Source organism: Miscanthus floridulus, chromosome 14 (assembly GCF_019320115.1).
Source record: "Miscanthus floridulus cultivar M001 chromosome 14, ASM1932011v1, whole genome shotgun sequence".
NCBI lineage: Eukaryota > Viridiplantae > Streptophyta > Magnoliopsida > Poales > Poaceae > Miscanthus > Miscanthus floridulus.
In genome coordinates this window covers 44,144,014-44,166,818 of record NC_089593.1, presented here as the reverse complement: position 1 = coordinate 44,166,818, position 22,805 = coordinate 44,144,014, and positions in this window count along the sequence as shown.

Genomic DNA, 22,805 nt, shown 5'->3' with positions numbered 1-22,805 from the left:
AAGATGCTAAAACGACCATTTTCAATCTAGGCTTGCGTCCTACAGTCAACCTGGCTCTGATACCAATTTGTCACACCCAATTTTAAGGATAAAATTGAATGCACTAAACTCGTGTGTGCCCAGGAATCAATCACACACACAAGCTGACAAATTACAATAGTATCATCACAGTGTCTCATACATCACAGCGGAATAATAAAATAGAATGAACTCTCGTGGCCGTCATCACAGGGAAGGTCAACTGGTTGACCACAAGCCTAATAATCCTCCGGGAAATCCTCATACCCGTTGTCATCTGTTACCCATCCGGGATTTTTATCCAAGTAAAGAAAATAAACAAGTGTAAGTACATTCCGTACTTAGCAAGCTAACATGGGGTTATGAAGCTCAAAAAGGATAGACTCTGGTTTGCTGCAGTTAGCATTTTTAATTGGTCAAACTTTTAGTCTCAAGTATTATCAAGATATGCTTAAGCTCCCATTTAATTTCCATAAGAACATATATCAAGGTCAGGTTTACCATATTTCATCATAGAACAACTTAAAATGATCATCAACAATTAACTAGTTATTCTGTGAGTTTTCCGGGCCGCTCGTAACCGTGAGCACGGCTGTTATAACAGTTTGTTACCCTCTGCAGAGGTGGTGCACATTCACCGCAAGTCGTGATCCCCATATGCCCGGGTTAATTACTCCCATGTCACTACCAAGGTGAGCGGGCAGGGTACACTATGAAGCCATTTCATAGGTTTCCCTAACAAGTTAGGGCCGCTAGGTTTCTTTGGCAGGCAGATGTAGGGACCCCCCTTTCCTATGGCACAAATCCATCGCGGCTATACTCATAGGAACAGAGGCAGTCCTATACCCAAAGTGGCAAGCCCCATTTGCGCCAAAAAGGTAACCTCTAACTAGTTAGGAAAGATCCTATTACTGAGCTAAAGTCAGAGCCATATGACTCTCCCGGTTGCACTGTCAGTCCCAGCTTTTGCCGACAGATAAGTCCTTATGGAGGGCCGGGAGCAACATGAACAAAGGTCATTTGCACTTTCGCCCTATGGAACAGTTATTATAATTCAGGTTACTCTCTTTGTTCCATAGTATCATTCATCAATATGTTTATCAAGTTTAGTTAGAGCACTAGCAATCTACCCATATGCATTTAACCCATAGGAGACAAGAAACAGGATAACAATCACTAGGATGTCCTTACGGGTATCAAATTTAGACACATGCAAATGAGTAATTGCTTAAAGTGAAATAGGACATCAAGGAAGGCCCATGTTATACTTGCCTTGGTTCACAAACTCGTGCTGGTCCTGCTGGTCATCGAAGAGTTCTTGGGTCTCCAACGTTTTCCTCACCGTCTGAACGCGACCAACACGGCAACATACAACATTCCAAAAGCATTCATGCAAAGCAAACATTCCTATCATTAGAACAGTACACCAACAGTATTGAAATCAAGATAAAATGTTTGTAAAACTTATCTACGTTTCGCTACAATCACGTCAACGCGAAGTTCACGAAAAACGGAGCTAAAATGCGAAAGTTATGATTAAAACGGGTTTTCCTATAGCCCTATATTTAATTAATTCAAATCATGAAATTAAAAAGTTCCAAACTTGTCTATCAGTAGCGTCATCATGTAGCTTATGAAATTACGAAGCTAACGCGATTTGAATGGATCAATTCGGAGTTAAAACGACAATTATATAAGCGAAACAGTTCGAATGGCTTTTCTGTAAATACTGAAAGCGTATTTTTGACTTAAACAGTGAAGTTTACGCTTTCTAAACGGGATTGCGCAATCGGGGAAATACGCTAAGGACGGCGGGTTAGGACTTAGAAAAGTCCAGGGGCTCTTTAGCAAATTTACCCCCGAAGGGGTATCTTCTATTTCAGGCCGTAGATCTCGCGATGGACGGTTCGGATCGGCCTGGGGGGTTTCGGCGATGCGGACGGCGAGGACGGTGGTCGGCGGGGCTCCTCCGTGCGGCAGTTGTGGCCGGGACGAGGCGAAAATGGAGCGGGGCAGCAGGGAGCGCGCGAGGGGGGGCTCGGCTGCCTTTTAACGAGGCCGAGGGGCACGAGGGGGGGCGCTCCCACGACGCCAGGGCGCTGAACGGCGGTTTCGCCTTGACCGGGAGCGGGCGCGGGACGCGGGAGGTTGGGGGCGGCGCCGACAGGCGGGGCCCGGGCGTCAGCGGCTGGGCGCGGGGCGAAGGCTGTTGCTGGGCCGCGCGTAGCTGGGCCGGCGGTTGCCTGGTGCGGGCGCAGGAGCAGCTGCTGGTCTGGGCGCGGCTGGGCCGACGCGGAGCGCGCGGCAGGGCTGCTGGCGCGAAGCTGGGCCGAGCGGGAAAAGGGTGGGCTGGGGCGCTGGCTGCGGTGCTGGGCCGCGGGAAAAGAAATGGCCATGGGCCGAATGAGAGGAAGGGGAGGAATGGAAGGAAATTCCCTTTTTCATTTTATGCAATAGCATGAATGCATCAACATGTTTCTATTCTTGCATTTTCTTTTAATTTTATAAAAGAAATATTGCTTCCTAATTTGAATTGCACATAAAATTGCATATTTAAATCAAATTTACTATTTTAAAAAAGAATTCAAATTTTTGGGTGTTACATGTCACCATCCGATTCCTATTACACGTAGCTCCACAAATCATCTACTACTATGGGTATACCCCTCGATAGACTGCCGACCATATTTCATCGACAGGAAGTTATCAAGATTTGCGGCCCATACTTGGATAAGGAGGAGGAGGAGGCCAAGCTTGGGCTCACAAAGGTGCATAAATCGTGTATTTGATTTGATGGGGATCGAATATGATGATCGTCCTATTCTGGCTGATCAAAAGGACAATGCTAGCGATAGAGCAAAGGGTAAGAAACCTATTTTGACAAGGGCAACAAGGCTACTATGGCAAAGGCACAAAGGCCTATTGCTAGGAAGCGGAAGGCTTCCGAACCCGATGATATGTGACTGGGTTGCGAATTGGCGAAGCCGTCGAAGAAAAGTCAAAAGTTTACTCTCGGTGGCTCACCGCATGAAAGTGAAATGGCTGATGCAGAAAGGATAAGTGAGGGTTCCGGTGTGTCTTTATCATGTACACTTTTGATGCTCGTTATTTATTCGGATGATCTCCTTTCAATTTATTTTCTTTGTTTATTATTCGTCTTTGTACCCTCTTGTCACTTCTCTTTTTAACTATCATTTTTAGGATACTTCAACGTTTGGGTGGATGGCGTGAAAGAGGCCTCCCGTGGCTACCTCCGTTGCTTTCAATGATGATGTTGTATCGTTGATGGAGACGCTGGCTTTCATGAAGCCTGTGTCAAAGAAGTGCGCCCCATGGGATGACGTCTCGAAGAAGCGAAAACATGCCTCCTCCCAAGTGGAGAAGGTGAAAGGAAACAATCAAGATGGGCATGAAAAGGAGGCCACCTTGGCAAAATCATCCGACGGTCGGGGGGGCCGAGCCAGGTAAGAGTCACTTTTACCGCGAGGCAGTTTGGTTGAATCTTGGCCTGGGGAAAGGCCTGCTTTTGGTCCATGGCCCTTTGATTTTGGGATCAAAGGAGGGGGACTATGGTGAACCCCGCTTCTATTTGGGGTTGAGTTCATCAGATGAGGGACCCCGCGAGGGAGGAATCTTATCGAATTGCTCGTTCTTTAGGTGCTGCGTCGGAAGCGAACTTGGCATGTGGCTTTGACTTTTGCCAGTTTCGGATATTGCCTGGCAAAAACTCCAACGCTACCAAGTTTGCTGAGCAATGCCACAAGGCTTTAGTCACCCCCGAGATGGAACGTGACCTTTTGGAGGTCAGGGACTCAATGTTGGCAGAGGCTGCTTCCTTTCATTTGGCCAGTGTGAGTGCTTCTTGCCCTTGAGTTTCATGTTCACGGAATTGGTTTTTCATTATCAATGATTCTCATTTTTGTTTTTTGAGTATAGGCGATGGTGCTAAGCAGTAGCCTTCACCATTACGGCGATGTGATTCGCCAAAAGCTGGAGGGTGAAAAGCTTGAACGAGACAAGCGGATGAAGGAGCTTGAGAAGGAGGTGAGCGCCTTGCAGACAAAGCTTGAGGAGGAGTAGGTTGCGTGAAAGGAGGCCGATAAGGCATCTTCAAAGGCTAAGAAGGAGCTAAAAAAGGAGAGAGAGGCCCATGAAAAGGAATTGAGCGCGTTTCCCTCTCGCTCCTGTGAAGTGATAGAATGCTATCGTGACTACTTGCATAGTGCAGGTGCTAATACTGAGTTCCCTGGGGAGTGTACCTTGGAGGAATTCATGAGCTGGCTCCAAGGCGAAATGGACGCTTTAGATGGCCACATGATGCTTGGTCGTGACTTCACTGCAATCACTGCTTTCAAGGTGATATGTCACATCCTAGTTGATACTGGGTGCACTCACCTGTCGAGCCTAGAGATCAAGGAGTCTAACTACTATTGGCGAACCAAAGCGGTAGCCAATGCTCTTGGTTAAATATTTTTTGATGAGTTCTGGCATGCAGGAGGGAATGAGATGGCAATAATGCAGGGGGCATGCAGCCATGGCCAGGTAACATGACATGCCAATTTTTGCTCCCGTGTTTATTTTTTTCGCTTTGCACTTTTGAATTTCATCAAAATGCCTCCAATGGTTTCTTTTATTTTGACAGAGCACCAAGGAGAAGAAAGCCATAAAGGAGATGGTGCTAGCATTTTTGGAGGAAAAGCACCGCCAGGAAGCGGCGAAACCTACGGCTGGTGGCGATGGCGTTTCCGCGGCTGCCTTCCTGAGTCTAGCTGTCAAAAGCTCTGCTGCTGGCTCGACCCATACAGGCATCAAAGATAGGGTAGATGCTTACGTTGTTTTAGTTTTGGAACATAGTTAACCTTTTTGTTCATGGCGAGAGAACTTTTTGTTGTTGTAAATGCTCGTGTTGGATGTAAGACTTGATGCATTTTCGTTTAAACTGTGCTTGTACATAGGACGCAAAGCCTGTGCACCCAATTGAAGTTTATCCGCTGATGATTAGGTGTGGGGATTTCTTTGTTGGTGGTGCTTCTTAGAGGCACCATCGGCAAAAATTTCCAAAGTCACGATTATCGATGTTGACACCTGTGGTGGCACATAGAGACAAAATCTGCAAGCGCATGGGTATCAAAGTAATTTTCACCGGGAGTATTATCGAGTATCGTATCCATAGGGAAACCTGTGTGTGTTGTCTAACAATTAGTTTGTCTAGAGATAGCAATCAAGGTATAAATATGAGTACAGAGGATTCATATGGTTCTGACCCTATGCAAAGCAAGGCTTCTGATTCTAGTGTTCACTTTCGGATGTCGCTTAGACGGTAAAGCACCGCTAATAGATAACTCTACCGACACGACTATGGTCCTACTAATTTAAGAACCTACTCAATTTGGAGTTAACTACAAAGGATAGATGGGACTGTCACCTCCCACTACTACCACACAATCAAGGAGCAGGGAGGAAACATAGGTAACCAATAACCCAAGCACCCCACTTATGCTATCGATTAGTCCTGTAATCCATAGATCTAGCAAGGATTAAAGCACTCAAAGAACTGAGAACCTGTGAACTAGAGAACACAATACTTACTTTAAATAGAAATCAATTACCAGAAGTATCTCAGATGCAGACTTGGAGAAGCCTAGATCCACCAAAGTACAAGTCGTAGATGTAGCACCGACAGGCCGGCACTTCCTCCAAACTCTTCCCTCACTCTCTATCTCACTATTTCTATTTACAAGACTAGATCCTATAGAGGACTAATCTTATCTTGAGAGCTGACTCTGATTCTGATGAGGAGGATATGAATTTGGGTTTTAGGATGGCTTCAGGGAGGGGGTAGGTGCTACTATATATAGGGGGAACAATTAATTCTGAGCCCTCGGATCAAACTGACTTGAAACAACACCGTAGTTTTGATCTTTATGGCCACCCCCCTGTCATCCTCTTGGCTCGATCTTCAGTGGTGAGTCTTCTGGTGTCTTCTAGTGTTGTTTTCATTGTGGATAAACACGATTAAATCTGATGATTGGGTCCACCTTGCCAGTTTTCTGGATAAACCCTGCTGAAAACACAGATTCACTAAAACTCATGGAATTTATTAGTTTAAACCCCTAGACCTATGTTTGGTGATGGAATTAAGTATATACACATGTTATATTGATGGTTTATGATTGATGTTAACAACTGTCAACAAGCTCCCCCACACTTAACCTTTGCTCGTCCCTGAGCAAAGCTAAACTCAGCAATGGATCAGGGGTTGCATCAATGTTTTTACTCCTCAAAAGTACACATGCAGTTAAATCAAGAATTCTCTTCTGGATTAGAATAAACTGATCTGACTTTCAAACTTACCCATATTACCTTTAACCATGGGGCTTCTTAGCCTTCACTTAGGTCTTGAGCAATTGAAAGACAGAACGATTGAGTCAAGCACTATGTTTCAAGTTCTTTGTTCCACCATTGTTCTAGAGTTTTTATTAGTTTTCAAAATAAAACTCAGAGATTCCATTGTATGACACTCTCAAGTCTCTCAATATATGTGGTATTTGTGGATCCTCACCAAGGTAATAAAGATGTTATGCCTTTTTCTCTTCCTACCACTAAGGTTTATGTGGAGTTCATACGTAGGGAGAAAGCTAGAGCATACTTGCAATGCATATATTGTAAAAGTCAAACCTCGGATCCAAAGAGAGTTGAGTCATACAATCAATTCAAGATGTGCATATGTGTGGATATATGGTGGATATATATGGTGGCTATCCTAATTCTACTTTGCTCCTTGAAAACATATCTTTCTTTTAAAACTTGGAAACAACTTTGCAAGAGAACATGTGCTATCTTATTCATCTCTTTTTTAGGTAGGCATCTGAGTACCCATTGTTTTCAATATCTTGGACACTTGTCCATTTTTTCTCAACTTTGTTTTTCTTTTTTATGAATAACTTTTGCATAGCCCATGCCTCTTCTCTGCAACAAAACTTTTGAGAGATAGCAACAAGAACTTTGGAGCATTTATTTGGTGGATGAAAAAACCTATCAAACATGTTTTTGTTGTTCACCCCCAGTGTAGGAGTATAATGTTTTTGGGTGGTTCTAAATGGAAGGCATATTTTTGTGCCTACCTCTAGTGTAGGAGTAGTGTATATGTGGGTGGTGTGTACGTGATCTTAATTTTAAGAGCATGACAAATCTCTCATAAGGGTCAACAAAGCTTGGCAAAACTCAATGCAAAAGTAAGTAGCATATATGAGTGGAAGTTTTCCTAGCCTAAATAACATGTATGGCTCTGGTAGGAATTCAAGCTTTGTCATACAGGAACTAATCTTGTAGCATTTTTGTGTTTTTCAAAAGATAAATCTTCATAACTTTAGTGTCACTTGGAACAAGATAAATAGTAGCTTAGACCTTCTCATATCATATCCGTCAATTACTGAGACTTAGATTAAGCATAATCTACCCACGAGTTTCAAGTTCATAGTAAATCCTTATATCAAAATAATTTTATCCAAAACTCGAGAGAGTTCAAGGCTGAAAACTAGGTACTTGAAAGGAATTACAACAGAGCAACTATTCATCATTTCCATTTTAAGAGATTATGTTCAGAGTCTCTTTTTATTTATTTAGCTCTTAAAGGAAATTAAATCAAACTAGACACACTCTTTTTATTTTTTTCATTTTTTTTATAAAACAAACTAAATAAAATAAAACAAAGGAAGGAAAATACTTAGCTAGATACATAGGGGGTGCCTCTCCCCAAGCTAGTTGATGGTAAACCTAGCCGATGATGAAGTGCAAGGCTAGCAGACCCAAGACAGGCTGGCCTACCTTTGTCATGGTTCTTTTGTCATTTGTCGATGCTGTGCTTTTCTTGGGAGGTTTGCCTCTCCCACACTTGAATTATGTTACCTTGCATAAACAACATGTGGAGACAAGCACCAACAAAAGACTAGAGAGATCCTGGCAATACTTTAGCAGGTAAACATGGTTTTATAAGGTTTTCACAGAGTAAAGAAGAAGAGCTAAATTGAAAATGTTATTTAAATTCTATAAAGTTAATTATATCCAATTCTTCTTCTAGCAATTGTGTGTCATGGAAAACTTTTAAATGATGGCCATTTACCTTGAAAAGCATACCTTCATCATTTTGAAGTGTGACTGCTCCATGAGACGATGTGCTAATTACCTTGTAAGGTCCTTCCCATTTGCTTCGTAGTTTCCCATGTCTGAACAACTTGACTCTGGAGTTGAAAAGAAACACCTTGTCACCTGGTTTGAATTCCTTTTTTCAATCTTTTATCATGCCACCTTTTTGTCCTCTCTTTGTAGAGTCTTGCATTATGATATGCTTTTTATCTCCATTCCTCTAGCTTAGAGAGTTACATTTTCTTTTCTTCCTAGCTGCTTCAAAGTCCATGTTCCACCTTTTTATGGCCGAATGTGCTTTGAATTCCAACTCGACAGGTAAGTGGCATGTCTTCCCATAGACAAGTTGGTATGGTGACATTCCAAGAGGTGTTTTGTAGGCCATTCTGTAAGCCCATAGTGCTTCAGATAACTTATCTTTCCATGATGTCCCCATCTTATTAACTGTTTTCTATAGAATGTTCTTGATTTGCGTGTTTGACATTTTTGCTTGTCTGCTAGTTTGAGGATGATATGGTGTCGCAATGTTATGACGGATGCCCATGATCGGATAAGAAGTGTCAGAACTTTCTATCAATGAAGTGATGACCTCCATCACTAATTACCATGCGTGGAACTCTGAAGCATGGAAAGACTGGTCTCTAAAAACATCCTCTTGGTGTTATTGGAATATGTAGCTCGACATGGTAAAACTTCAACCCACTTTGAGACATAGTCGACTGCCACCAGGATGTATTCACACTGCCAGGGATTTTGGAAATAGTCCCATGTAATCGATTCCCCAGACATGAAAGAGTTCTAACTAGAGGTTGGTGGTGAGTGGCATGGCATCTCTTGCATTGATACTCCCGTGTTTCTAACATGGAGTACACCTCCGTATGAAGTCTTTGGTGTTGTCATACATGGTTGGCCTAGAAGAATCTACTTTGCTAGATCTTAGCATTAGTGCAGAATGCCACATAATGTCCTCTATATGGTGCCGAGTGGCATCTCTCGATGATCTTGGTTGCTTCCTTAGACAGATCACACCTCCTGAGTAGTCCATCGGAGCAGACTTGGTAGAGGTATGGTTCATCCCATAGGTGGAGCCAACTTTCATAGATGAGCTTGTGCCTATTCTCCCCTGGTGGTACATAACCTGCAACCATAAAATTAACAATATGTGCATACCAGGGGTCAGGATCCTATGACCTTCAGGAGCATGTCATCCTACAAAAAAATGTTGATGGGCGACTCCTGTGGATTCTCGAACTGCATTCTTGATAAGTGATCGGCTACAGAATTTTCTATTCCTTTCTTATCTTTGATTTCTAAATCAAATTCTTGAAGCAAAAGGATCCATCTTATAAGCCAAGGCTTAGCATCTTTCTTAGTAAGGATATATTTAAGAGCAGCATGATCATTGTAAACAATAACTTTGGCTCCTACTAAGTAAGATCTAAACTTGTCAATAGCAAAAACAACAGCCAGGAGCTCTTTTTTAGTTGTTGCATAATTAAGTTGAGGTCCTGATAGAGTTTTACTAGCATAAGAAATTGCATGATGCTTTCTATCTTTCATTTGACCCAAAACTGGCCCCATAGCATAATCACTAGCATCAGACATGATTTCAAAAGGCATCTACCAATCAGGGGGTTGAATGATTGGTGCAGAGATGAGTGCTTTCTTAAGGATTTGAAAAGCATTTAAACACTCATCATCAAACTCAAAGGGAGCATCCTTGGCTAACAAACTTGTAAGGGGTCTAGCAATATGAGAAAAATCTTTTATAAAACAACGATAGAACCCTGCATGACCAAGGAAACTTTGTACCCCTTTGACATTTGTGGGAGGAGATAGTTGTTCTATTACTTCTATCTTAGCTTGGTCTACCTCAATTCCCTTTTCGGACACCAGGTTTCCAAGCACTATGCCTTCTCTAACCATGAAATGACATTTTTCCCAATTCAGGGACTAAGTGCTTTTCCTCACATCTTTGCAAAACTTTGTCTAGATTTTCTAAACAATCATTGAAAGTTTTTCCATAAATAGAAAAATCATCCATAAAAACTTTCATGATTTCTTCTATCATATCAGAAAAAATAGACATCATGCACCTTTGGAACAAAGCTGGAGCGTTGCATAATCTGAAAGACATCCTGCGATAAGCATATGTTCCATAGGAACAAGTAAAAGTAGTTTTGCTTTGGTCATCAGGATGGATCGGGATTTGATGATAACCTGAATACCCATCAAGGAAACAGAAGAAAGAATGCTTTGCAAGCCGTTCCAACATCTCATCGATGAAGGGTAATGGGAAGTGATCTTGTTGCCTTGTTAAGTTTTTGGTAATAAATGCACATCTGCCATCCTGGGACTATTTGTTGTGGGATTAATTAATCTTTTTCATTTTTTACCACAGTCATGCCCCCCTTTCTTTGGTACAACTTGTACTGGGCTACCCACTCACTATATGGCACGGGATAGATTATCCCTGCATGCAAAAGTTTCAAAACCTCTTTCTTAACAACTTCTCTCATTGCATTGTTAAGCCTACGTTGGGGCTCCCTAGAAGGTGTATATGCTGGATCTATGGGAATGCGATGGGTGCAAAGGGCAGGACTAATCCCCTTGAGGTCTTTGAGTGAGTAATCGAAGATAGAGCGATGCTTTTCTAAAATAGTAAGGAGCCTAGAGGGTCTCATCCTGAGAGAGTTTATCGCTAATAATCACAGGTGACTCCCTAGCATTGTATAGAAAAGTGTATTTCAAACCTAAAGAAGGGGTTTGAGCACAATGGGGGTTTTGACTGGCTCTTGAGTTTCATCTAGAGGGAAAGGATCTCGCTGTTCTTCTTCGTCTTTGATGAACTCCTAGGCGTCTTCTTCGAGATGTTTGTCGAAAACTTCTAGGAGAGAAGCTACCATAATCTCCTCCATTGGATCATTCTTGGGACTCATCTCCGTCTTAATATGTAACAAGCGAGTAATTGGAATAGAAAGGTTTAGGATTTTCCTGAGTCTTACATTTATACTCCCCTTTCTTCTTGTAGAAGTCTCTCTATTGGATGCCCTATCAAAAGATCAAACTCCCAAATATCAAAAACATAAAAACTAAGATACACCTTGGTTTCAGTCTACTTTGATAGGGATGAAGTGAAAGATTCCTTCACTAGGAAGGATTTGCCCTGAGAGACTTTTTAAGAGTCTAGTTGTTGGAGTTAAATGCATATTTCCAAGAAGGGTATGTGCAAAATATTTAGACATAAGATTTACTCCTACAACCTGGACTATAAAAAGCTTCGAAGGAGGTTTTACGAATCTAACAACGAAATGGAGGTAGAGGGAGAATGTAAACGAATAACTTCAGGAGAAAGCTTGGATTCTCCCAACCACTCATTGCTTATGATTGTTATCAACTCCTTCATAGTCCTTTTAAGGAACTTCTCTTCGGTAGGGTTAGGAAGATGCTTGTGAGGTGCTGATGGTGCCAAAGATTTTCTTATTACATAATAATTTGAGGTGTTTCTAAAATCGGAGAAGAGATCTTCCTCGAATTCAAACATATTTTCCAAAGGCGGAATTTCTTCCTCCTCCTGGTGGTTTGGGAATTTGAAGGACAGTTGATGCTTCAAGTGAAGTGGCACAGGTTCTATCTCAGGAGTTTTCTCAACTATGTCTTCTGGGTTGTCAGTCATGAACACTGGTGTAGGGGATGTTTTCTAGGATTTTTCTCCCTTCACTAGCAAAGCAATGTAAGAAGGCACCTCTAGAAGCTGTATCAAGAAACTATGCGGTCTCCCCACTAAGACCCATGTAAAAGTGTTGTAAAAGCATAGTGTCTTCAATGGCAAGATCAGGGCCAGAATTGACTAGGTCATTAAAACATGCCCATGCCGCACCAAGAGATTCTTTTTCTTTCTATTTGAAACATAGAACCTCTCTTCGAAGGCTAACCACTCCAGAGATGGGAAAGAAAGATAAGCAAAAGCTAGAGCATAAAGCTTCTGAATCTCCTTGTACACTCCCTACAGTTTGAGTATACCAGTGTTTAGCTGTTCCCGTTAAAGAGAATAAAAATAGCTTCAACTTTAAGGTTTCATGTGACATGCCTATGATATGCAAGCATGCACAAGTTTGCTCAAACTCTCGTAGGTGAGTATATGGGTTTTCATTTCCTTCTCCTGAGAATGATTATTCCTGGACAACTCAAACGCATCTCATAGCCAGGTGAAAGGATAGGTTTTGAAGATTTCGGTGGCTCTAGTTGTGCGCCCGTAGGAGCAGCGAATTGATTGATAGTCATGATGTTATCCATGCTAAAAATAAAATAAAAGATATAAGGACAAACCTGGTTTAATGAAATCATAGCAACCTTTTGCCCGACAATGGCACCAGAAAACTTGTTGACACTTGTGGTGGCACACAGAGACAAAATCCGCAAGCGCATGGGTATTGAAGTAGTTTTCACCCAGAGTATTATCGAGTATTGTATCCACGGGGAAACATGTGTGTTGTCTAATAATTAGTTTGTCTAGGGATAGCAATCAAGGTATGAGTATGAGTAGAGAGGATTCCTTTGGTTAGGACCCTATGCAAAGCAAGACTTATGATTCTAGTGTTCACTTCAGGACACCGCTTAGACGGTAAAGCACCACTAATACATAACTCTGCTGATGTGACTATGGTCCTACTAATTTAAGAACCTACTCAATTTGGAGTGGACTATAAAGGATAGATGGGGCTGTCACTTCCCACTACTACCACGCAACCAAGAAGCAGGGAGCAAACTCAGGTAACCAATAACCCAAGCACCATGCTTATGCTATCGATTACTACTCTAATCCAGAGATCTAGCAAGGTTTAAAGCACTCAAAGAACTGAGAACCTATGAACAAGAGAACACAATACTTACTATAAATAGAAATCAATTACCAGAAGTATCTTAGATGTAGACTTGGAGAAGCCTAGATCCACCAAAGTACAAGCCATTGAGGTAGCACCGATAGGCCAGCACTTCCTCCAAATTCGTCCCTCACTCTCTATCTCACTATTTCTATTTACAAGACTGGATCCTATAGAGGACTAATCTTCTTTTGAGAGCTGACTCTAATCCTTATGAGGAAGATATGAATTAGGGTTTTAGGATGGCTTCAGGGAGGGGGGTAAGGGCTGCTATATATAGGGGGAACCATCAATTCTGAGCCCTTAGATCAAACCAACTTGAAACAATGGCATAGATTTGATCTTTAAGGTGGTGGGAAACCGACATACGAAGGCAGGGCTAACTGGTGGGGCCCATAGGCCGACCGACCTATAGGTGGGGCCAGCTAGCCCCCCTATCAGCCGCTTGGCTCGATCTTTGGTGGATAGTCTTCTGGTGTCTTCAAGAGTCTTCTGGTGTTGTTTTTGTCATGGATAAACATGATTAAATCTGACGATTGGGTCTACCTTGCCAATTTTATAGATAAACCCTGCTGAAAACACAGATTCACCAAAACTCATGGAATTTATTAGTTTAAATCCCTAGACCTATGTTTGGTGATGTAACTAAGTATATATGCAGGTTATATTGATGGTTATTATTGATGTAAACAACCATCAATAATCGACTTTTATATTAATGCGATATGACAGGATGCGTGAGAAGGAGCGAGTTATGAAAGAGTTCTTTGCTACTTTCGATACCTCCATCCTCACGAAACGTCGAAGACTTCAGCGATGACTTCGCCGGGCCCATGGGGTGCTGTCCTTGGGCCCGAACAAAATTAAGGAGGAGCCAACGGAGGAGCCTCTACTAGACGTTGAGAACTGGAGTTATATTTTTTACTATCGCCCCATTGCTGGCGATAGGTAGACCAATGTGTAAAGTTATCTAGAGGCCACGGGGCATGTATTCGACTGATTATTTCTATCGTAAGAAGGCATCATGGGTGCTTGTGTGTTCATGAAGCTATAGTTTGTTGTGCATCGACCTTTCGACGTTATTCTGTGGGACTTCATTCTTTTTGGGGAAATTTCTTATTTTTTATTACAATGCCTTATACAATAGTTACGGCATGGGGAGCTAGCGAATGGGTGTGTTGGCAGACATGTGGGGCCTCATTGCTCTTTCCCGCTTCTTGGCTTGCAACATCTCGCACGTTTTAGCGGTCCCTTTGTATAGGCAAAAAGTCATTACTGAGGAGCCTTGAGAAATGGGCAACTAGTGCCTTGCCCTTCCGCTAGGCTATGGGTGGCTGCGCCCAAGTTGCGATGACTTCACGCTTGTTGACCCGCTACGGCTACCTAGTTGAGAGTTGTTGGGGCCATGAAGCTACGAACAATGCTTTCGGCTGGCTAGGGGTTGTTATGTTTTCTCTTGCCAGTATCCCCCAACCTGCTCATTTCATGGTTGGTCACCCTAGTCTGCTCAGTGACATAGGGGCTTGGTGCGTGGCCATAGTCATGTGCTTCTTCCTCTCACACTACCTGTGCTCTCCTTCTTACGCAGTCTCTTGCTGTAGCGAAGTTTTATAGGGCTCTACTGTATGCCTATACAATCTTTTGCTCCATGGGTGAAAAAGTTGGGGGGTGTCTACTACTCCTAACTCTTGTCCACAGCTCTAGTTCCTATGCTCTATGACTTGAGCGTCTACAGGGGACTCAGCTCCCTTTTATAGGGCTTATACTGATGCCAGGGTTTTTACTTTGGTTAGGTGAGGTAGGTGCAGTTTATTGAGTATACTGTTGTACTGTGTACCTGACTGTATTTACTGAATGATGCCATGCTTTTTGCTAGTTCGCTGCCTGGCAGTCGATTTTGATTTGATGGTAGTTTGTTCCCTGCTTTCGTGCATCTGTGATGAATGACAAAAGGCGAACGCATGGGTGACCTATGTGCCTACCCTTCGCTGTCGTTCAAGCGAGAATAGGTGTCGTCCCCTGTCTTTTTAGGGTGAGAGAGTGGCAAAAAGGCGAGCGCCCGAGGGACTTATGTGCCAGCCCCTCGGCGTCGTCGGAGTGAAAATAGGCGCCGTCCCCCCATCTTTTTAGGTTCGAGGGGGTGGTAAAAGGCGAACACTCGAGGGACTTATGTGACACCCCCTCGACATCATCTGAGCAAGAATAGGTGCCGTCCCCCCATCTTTTTAGGGTGAGGGGTGGTGAAAAGGCAAATGCCCGAGGGACTTATGTGCTAGCCACTCGGCATTGTGTTAATGAAAATAGGCGCCATCCCCCCATCTTTTTTGGCGAAGGGGTGGCAAAAAGGAGAACTGCCCAAAGGACTTATGTGCTAGCCCCTCGGTGTTCGCCTAAGTGAGAATTGGCTGCTGCCCCCCATCTTTTTTAGGGCGAGGATGTGGCAAAAAGGTGAACTCAGTCTGAGCGAGAATAGGTGTCCATCCCTCCATATTTTTTAGGGTGAGGGGGTGGTGAAACACTAGGGCGTGATCTCTATTGAAAAACTTTTATTTATAACTTCAATGGTTTACATCAATCCTGCCCCTTCGGGCTTGGTGTATTAGCAGAAATTGTACAATCGGTAGTTTTCCTTCCGCCTTTTGAGTTGAGGCCTCTTGCTTCTTTGTTTGCTTAGCCAGAGCGAATTGCTAGGTTAAGGAGCGAATTAGCTAAATTGCCCAGTTCCCTTGTATTCTCACGCTTCCCAGCACACATTTGCTGCCGTGGTCGGGAGGGTCGGTGGGGCAAAGTTTGAAGATGATGTATCGCCCAGCTAGGGGGCATCACCGTTTTTCTTGCGTTGCTCCTCCATGCTTGCTTGTCGTTGGGAACCTTTCTTATTCTGCTGATCCATCTTCCAGCTCTGTGCGTAGCAATAATTAGGCATTTGCACCTTTTGGATAGCATGTGGCTTGGGCCTTACGTTTCCTCTCATGATAACTACATTTCCCTAGTCCATGCTTCATGCTTGCATAGCCTTTCGCCCCATGTGTGGGCTACTGCACTGCTATCGAATGATACTGGAATGGTGTTCTTGCCTAGGGCGTTGATTTTCTTTCTGCTGATGCCAAACAATGAGTTTCCTGCTGGTTCTAGTGTTTGTTTGTTTAGGCCCATTGACTTGAAGGGTTTGATGAACAAAATATCTGCTGAACTGCCAGTGTCGATCAAGATGTTGTGCAAGGTGTAACTTGCGACATTCACCGTGGCAACGAAAGCGTCAGAATGCGGATAGTCTCGTACTTGGAAATCATTTTTGTCGAAAGTGATTGGGACCATTGACCAAGCTGGTCTATTCAAAGGCAACCTTGGCGACATGGTGCGAACCATTTGCTCGTAATCTCTTCTGGCTCTTTTGCTTTCATGCTCCTGATTGGACCCGCCTGTTATGGCGAAAATGTGACCACACGATGGGAGTATGCTATTTACGGTTTGAATTTCATGCATGTTTTCCTGCTTTGCTTACTGTTGTTGGCTTGACTGCTATTACTTTGGCTACACCGGTAAGGACACTGCTTACTAGAGTGGGTATTGAGGCAACTACTGATAAGGCTAATACACCTGAAGCTGCCAGGCGAAAGGTGACTGGGCTTGGCCCTACGAGAACTGCTGGCTATTGTATTGGTCCGCACCTTGTAGGATAATGAGATTGACTACCATAAAACTAGCTGTGCGTGCTATCAATGTGTGGAGCATTGTGATAGATATGCTTTGGTGCCTCACTGCTCCTAGAGGTTTCATCCTTTTCGTTGAGTTCTTTTGCCATCTTGTTGTACTTACAATCTCTGGTTATATGCCGGTCGTTATCGTCGTATACCACGCAATATGGCGATCTTTGGCCTCTATGTCATACCCTGTTATCGCATCCTCCTCGGCCATTGTGCGAATTTGAATCGAAAGGGTGGTTTGAGTTGAACTGCGACTGGTTGGGCTAAGCCCACTCTGGCACTGACTGACCCAATTCTTCTTGCAGGTTGTTGATCACACGGTAGGGCCTCACATTTTGCTTAATGGGTGTCTGGGGTGGTCTTGGTACCTTTGGGGTTTGTCCTAGCTAACTGCGCATAGCCTTTCGTCACTTGAAATCATTGTCTAATCTAGCATACTGACCCATTATCTTGAATAGCTCTTTGACTGTTCCGGGTGCATTTCTGGATAATTTGGCGGCACATTGCCCTACCGCCAGCCCTTCAATTGCTATTGCGATAATAGTTGCTTCTGGAACATTTGGCACTTGGGATTTGACTTGGATAAATCTTTCAAGGTACTCGGATAGTGACTCATCATTTCAGCTTGATGCAATTTAAGAGATCTCTCATCGTTTTTGCTCTGGGATAGCAGCCTTGAGATGTTGCCAGCAATTATGCTTTTATCTGCTGCCGATGAGTTGATTGATAGTGGCATAAGAGATGTGTACCAGTCATGGGCGATGTCTTCAACTGCCATTATGAGTGATTTTGCCATGGTTTGTGCATCTCCACCGGCCAAAGTTAATGCGGTTTTGTAGCTTGCGATGAATTTCCTTAGATTGGTCCTTCCCGTCGAAAGCCGAGATACGTGGTTTGTACTTGACTAGCCATGGGTGCAGCTACAGCTCCCTTGACTAGTGGAGAGTTGGATTCATGCAATTCTGGGTCTCCTTCTTGTTTAGGTGCTTTGGGTATTATAATGTTTCTGCTTGGCTAGACGATGCTTGCTGGTCCCACTCTTTGCAACCTTTGAATTTCTCTGACCAGTCAATCTCTTTCACATTCAGCCTGCCCGACTGCTCATTGAGTTTGCTTGGTCCTATTTCTTTTCATGGCTTGCTGCACCAGCTGATCCCTTTCACGCTGCAACCTTATGATGTCTTGTTGGTATTGCTCTAGCCTTCTCAACTCCCTTGCTTGATCAGTGATTTCACCGTCTTCGTCATCTTCATTGCCTTGATCTTTGCCTTCATCTTGGACATGTCCTTCTAGTGTTTCTGCCCATCCTACTAGTAGTGCTATCTATTCGCCTTGTGGCTATGATGCACCTAGCTCTATGACGCCCGATTTCATCGCGGCGGCGGTGGCGGTTGCTACATCCACTGTAGTGTGCACCACGGCCACTGTAACGCCACCACAGTTAGGCCTTTGATGCTCTAGCCTTTTCATTCACCATCTTCGGTCCCTTCCTTCTGGCCATGATAAGCTCGGGCAACAACGACGGTGGGTGCCAATGTTGTTCTAGGCCATATCCTTAGAACCCTAGTTATCGCCTAAATGATCCTAGCTAAGGGAGAGAGGGAATGGAGAAAGGATAGCTTAGATGGAACTAGCCTTGGATCATCATCTGGAATTAAGGTTCTCTGGGTTTACAACCCCCGCTAGTGGCGCTATTTATACACTTCCGTAGCATTTACATGGACACAACTATCCTTACAACTACCCTGACCTAGGAGAATATTCCTTTTTGCCTGAGGCACACCGGTCTTTTCCCTTCTTCACCTCCCCTAGGCTCCACCTACCCTCATAGCAGGCTAGTGGTCCCGTCAGCCAAGCTGTAGCCGCCGGGCCTCGCGCCGCCTTCTCCCTCAGTGATGAAAGGGCTAAGAGTTCCTACAACACCAGAGAAGGTTACCTCACAGTGAATGTTTAATCAACCTCGTGCTTTCACCCAATGGCCATGCTTTCACCCAAACTGAGCGAAAGCCCTATTTCTGTAAGCTTGTTTACAGTGACACACTGAAGACACCTGTAACAGGCCGAATGCTCCATTTCGCCCTCAAAGGGACGTGAAAATGCTGAACATTGATCAACTCCCCTTTTTGTCAGCCAGGGGTGTGAAAGGTGGGGGAGTAGCCCAGCATATACCTATTGATGGTAATTTCACCATGTTTTTATATCATCAAAACCGTCAAGACAACACTATTTCTAGGAGCTAACAAGCAAAGACATAGTGACTTAGGTACAAATAACTTGGTTCCATATGTACATGTCATTATTTGCTTGTAGGTACACAAAGCATGGACTTTGGGTGGCTAGAGGCTCCATATGTAGGTCGCCCAACTTGAACATTGATCCACTGCCCCCTCTCAAGCCTCCCATGATCCTACCAACACTTCTAGAGTCAATCTCCACCTTTGGATCTGTTTACACCAAAATTAGGAAGAAGAGTCGTAGGGACTCGAAAGCTCCCAAGATCGTGCCATCAAGGAATCAATTGCACATAGATCAGAACCAGCCTGACTCGGATGCGAAAATTGGAATCAACTTTCTTCAGATAGCGCCAGCGGATAATGACAAAGGCTACGTTCGGTGCCAGGACGAAACATGTTGGACTCTACAAAAAGGGAAAGATTAGAGTCCAAGTTATCTTAAATTAGGAATGTTTTCTCTAGAGTCAAAAGTTGTAATGAGTCGTTCTTAGACAGGAGTCATGCATAAGGCCTGGGTATAAATACCAAACCTCGACCATTGTAAAAGAACAACAATCAATCCAATACACAAGTTATTTACTTTTTCGGCTCCGACCACCCATTAGGAGTAGTTGTAGATTAGATCTCAGCGAGTTCTTCAGCAAGTATGGCTGCATCGATCCGATCGACCTCCACTGCTTGTTGTAAGTACCGTCATAGCTTATACCTCTGTTCGTATGGCTGCATCGATCCGGTCGACCTCCACTGCGACTCTGGTATAAGTTAGTTATCGACTCTTGCCTAGTTCAAGTATGGCTGCATCGATCCAGTTGACCCCCACTGCATGAACTAGATCAAGGTCAAGTTATCAGCTCTACCTTAGAGTGGCAGTCTTTGGTAGATTCATTAAGTTACCCATATTGCTTATTGCTTTCATTATTTATCTAATTGCAGCAATATCACTCTGCTCGATTGAGATTGATCTAGATCGGCCTTATATCTTGTTTAGCCCATCGTTTGTTAATCTAAAACTGATCTAATCTATACCTTAAACAACGAGTTATGTTTTATCGGCTGTTTTACTTCAATCTTGATCGTACATAGCGTGCGGTTAAAGCATGTTGCGTCTTGAGTAGATTTATTGGCTAGTGAGAACCGTTCCATGGTCTGTTATCATGGCATATGTGATTCTTCCTCACACCCCACTGTTAGCACCATGGAGTGGGGATCAGTTATTTGATAGATCTATTCCTGATAAGGCATGACTTTAACTGTGCGCTATGCCTGAATTGGCTCTTTTAGCCGATATCGAGTGCTTTCACGAACAGTTCGTATCACGAGACTGTTGAAGTAAAGATAGGTTGAAAGATATGTTAGCCCCATGATCTTATTATTGTATTACAGCCTGCATGATTCTACCTCATGCCCCACTGATATTAGTAATGAGTTAGGGTCGTCGAGTCTATTGTTATTTCTACGGCCTGCATGATTCTGCCTCATGCCCCACTGGTAATAGTGATAGATGAGATCTAACATGTTCATTAGATTTATCTTTATTAAACTGGTTAAGTGATGTTGAATTGTTTCTTTATATGAAAGGAGTTCGGTTGCTTGTAATCATTGGTTCAGTATAACCCAATCATTGTTGACATCTTATTGCCATTGATTAATATCTGCTCAAATAACGAAATTTATCTTGAATGATAACCGATTCTTCTTATACAACCCAATGAGCTTTAACTGATTTATTCTCATGAATATGCTAGAATTGGCTGTTTAGTTGATCTCCTCTCATATCGGCTCTTAGAGCTGCACATTCGGGACTCTCTGGCAACACCGGCAAGTTCCGCCCTTAATTACTGATGAACTTTCTCTCCTTGTCAATTACAGGGTCAAATTGACTGGCACATCTCGGGAGGAGTGCACAGGGTTGACTATCCCTGCACTGAAGCTAGGTGGATCCACTGCTCCAACGAGCAGACCCTTTTGGCTTGCTACGTGTGTCCTCAGTACGGAATGAAAATTCTGTGTCGACACACGTTTCTGGCACGCCTGGTGGGACCCCACAATCGTCATGGCGGTTCACAACAATGACAACATCCTTATGCTATATTATGAAGATCTACCTGATGGGGATAATGGTATCATAAGCAAAGCTATAGAAGAGTTTCAGAACAAATATTTGTTGTCCTACACCAAAACACGTGACAACACAATTATTCAGAAATTTCTACTACCAAGAGTTCTGTTACACGGGCAGACACACATAACTGAAGCTGAAGACAAACGTTTCTTTAAGGAAGTTGTAGATAAATCTATTCGTGATGCCATGTCAAGCCATAACGAAGCTTTCGTGGACATATTCCACAATGCCATGAGAGTAGCGATTCATGGGTTTCCAGTTGGTCAATGTGGGTCGGCTTATTACAACATTCCAGATCCATTGACCCAAGGTACTAGTCAAGTCGGTACCAGCCATCAAGAAGCAGCACCAACTAGTTGTGGTGATGCCCAGACAGTTTAGGGTTCATCTGAACAAACTCAAGGAACTACTGCAAATCAGACATAGTACAATCCTAGACCATCATTACAGCATGTGCAACAGCCGGCGGGGCAAAGTTAGAACTAGGTGATCAATTTTTGCACATCAGGCCACATACCGCCGTCGGCTAAAAAAAATAGCACCATCAATTCAAAGGATCCGTAGAGATATTGATCCTTGTGTCTATAATCAGAGACTTCAAGCAGCAAACCAGCAAAGAGCCTAGCAATTGAGATTCCACAAGGGTATCACTATGGCATAGATTATAACACCCTCCACATGATGCCAAATCTAGGATATCAAGGCACATAGGGTTTCAATCCATAGATGGGTCAGTAGGTGCAGAGGAATCCAAATCCACAAGCTGGTGAATTATTGCTGAGGGTGACCGAGATGATGAAAATCAGTTTGGTCTAAAGCCAAAAGGGCTAACCTTTTTGTACAAACTCCCATATCTAGAATGGTATGATTTGGTCGCTCTTCCAATGAATTATAGGCTCCCAGAATTCGCTAAGTTCACTGGCCAAGATAGTACAAGCACAATAGAACATATCAGTCGGTATCTTACACAATTGGGCAAAGCGTCAGTTGAGGATGCCCATCGAGTTCATTTCTTCTCTTTGTCCTTATCAGGGCCAACTTTCACTTGGTTTTCATCATTGCAGTCAATTCCATTGCCAATTGGGCTGACCTAGAGAAGAAGTTTCATACATATTTTTACACTAGGACTGGAGAAAAGAAGATTACCGATCTGACAACTATAAGACAAAAGACTAATGAATCGAGCACCAAATTTCTTTAGAGGTTCTGAGAAACTAGGAACTTGTGCTTTTCTTTAAACTTGGCCTGATGATCAATTAGCTGCTTTAGCTATTCAAGGAATGTTGCCGATGTGGAAAGAAAAGCTGCTGGTACAAGAATTTGACAACTTGGGACAATTGGCTCAACGAGTAGCAGCGCTCAATAGCCAATTCCAGAGTATGTGTAGAGATACCTGGTTCTAGAAAAGTACCATAGTAGCCGAAGCTTATGATCCATACTCAGTCGATGACGGCTATGAAGATGAAGAAGAAGAAGAAGAAGAGGTTGCTGCGGCTGAATGGAATTGGGGTAAGAAGATAGTGATGGTGCCAAATCCTTGGGGAAGAGGAGTCGAGGAGAGCTATGACTTTGTTGTTACCAAATTAGATAAGCTCTTCGATTTCTTGCTTGAGAAAGGGCAGATCAAGTTGCCCTGATGGTCATGTCATGTTGCCCCCTGATTAGTTGAAGAATAAGAAGTTCTACAAGTTCCATA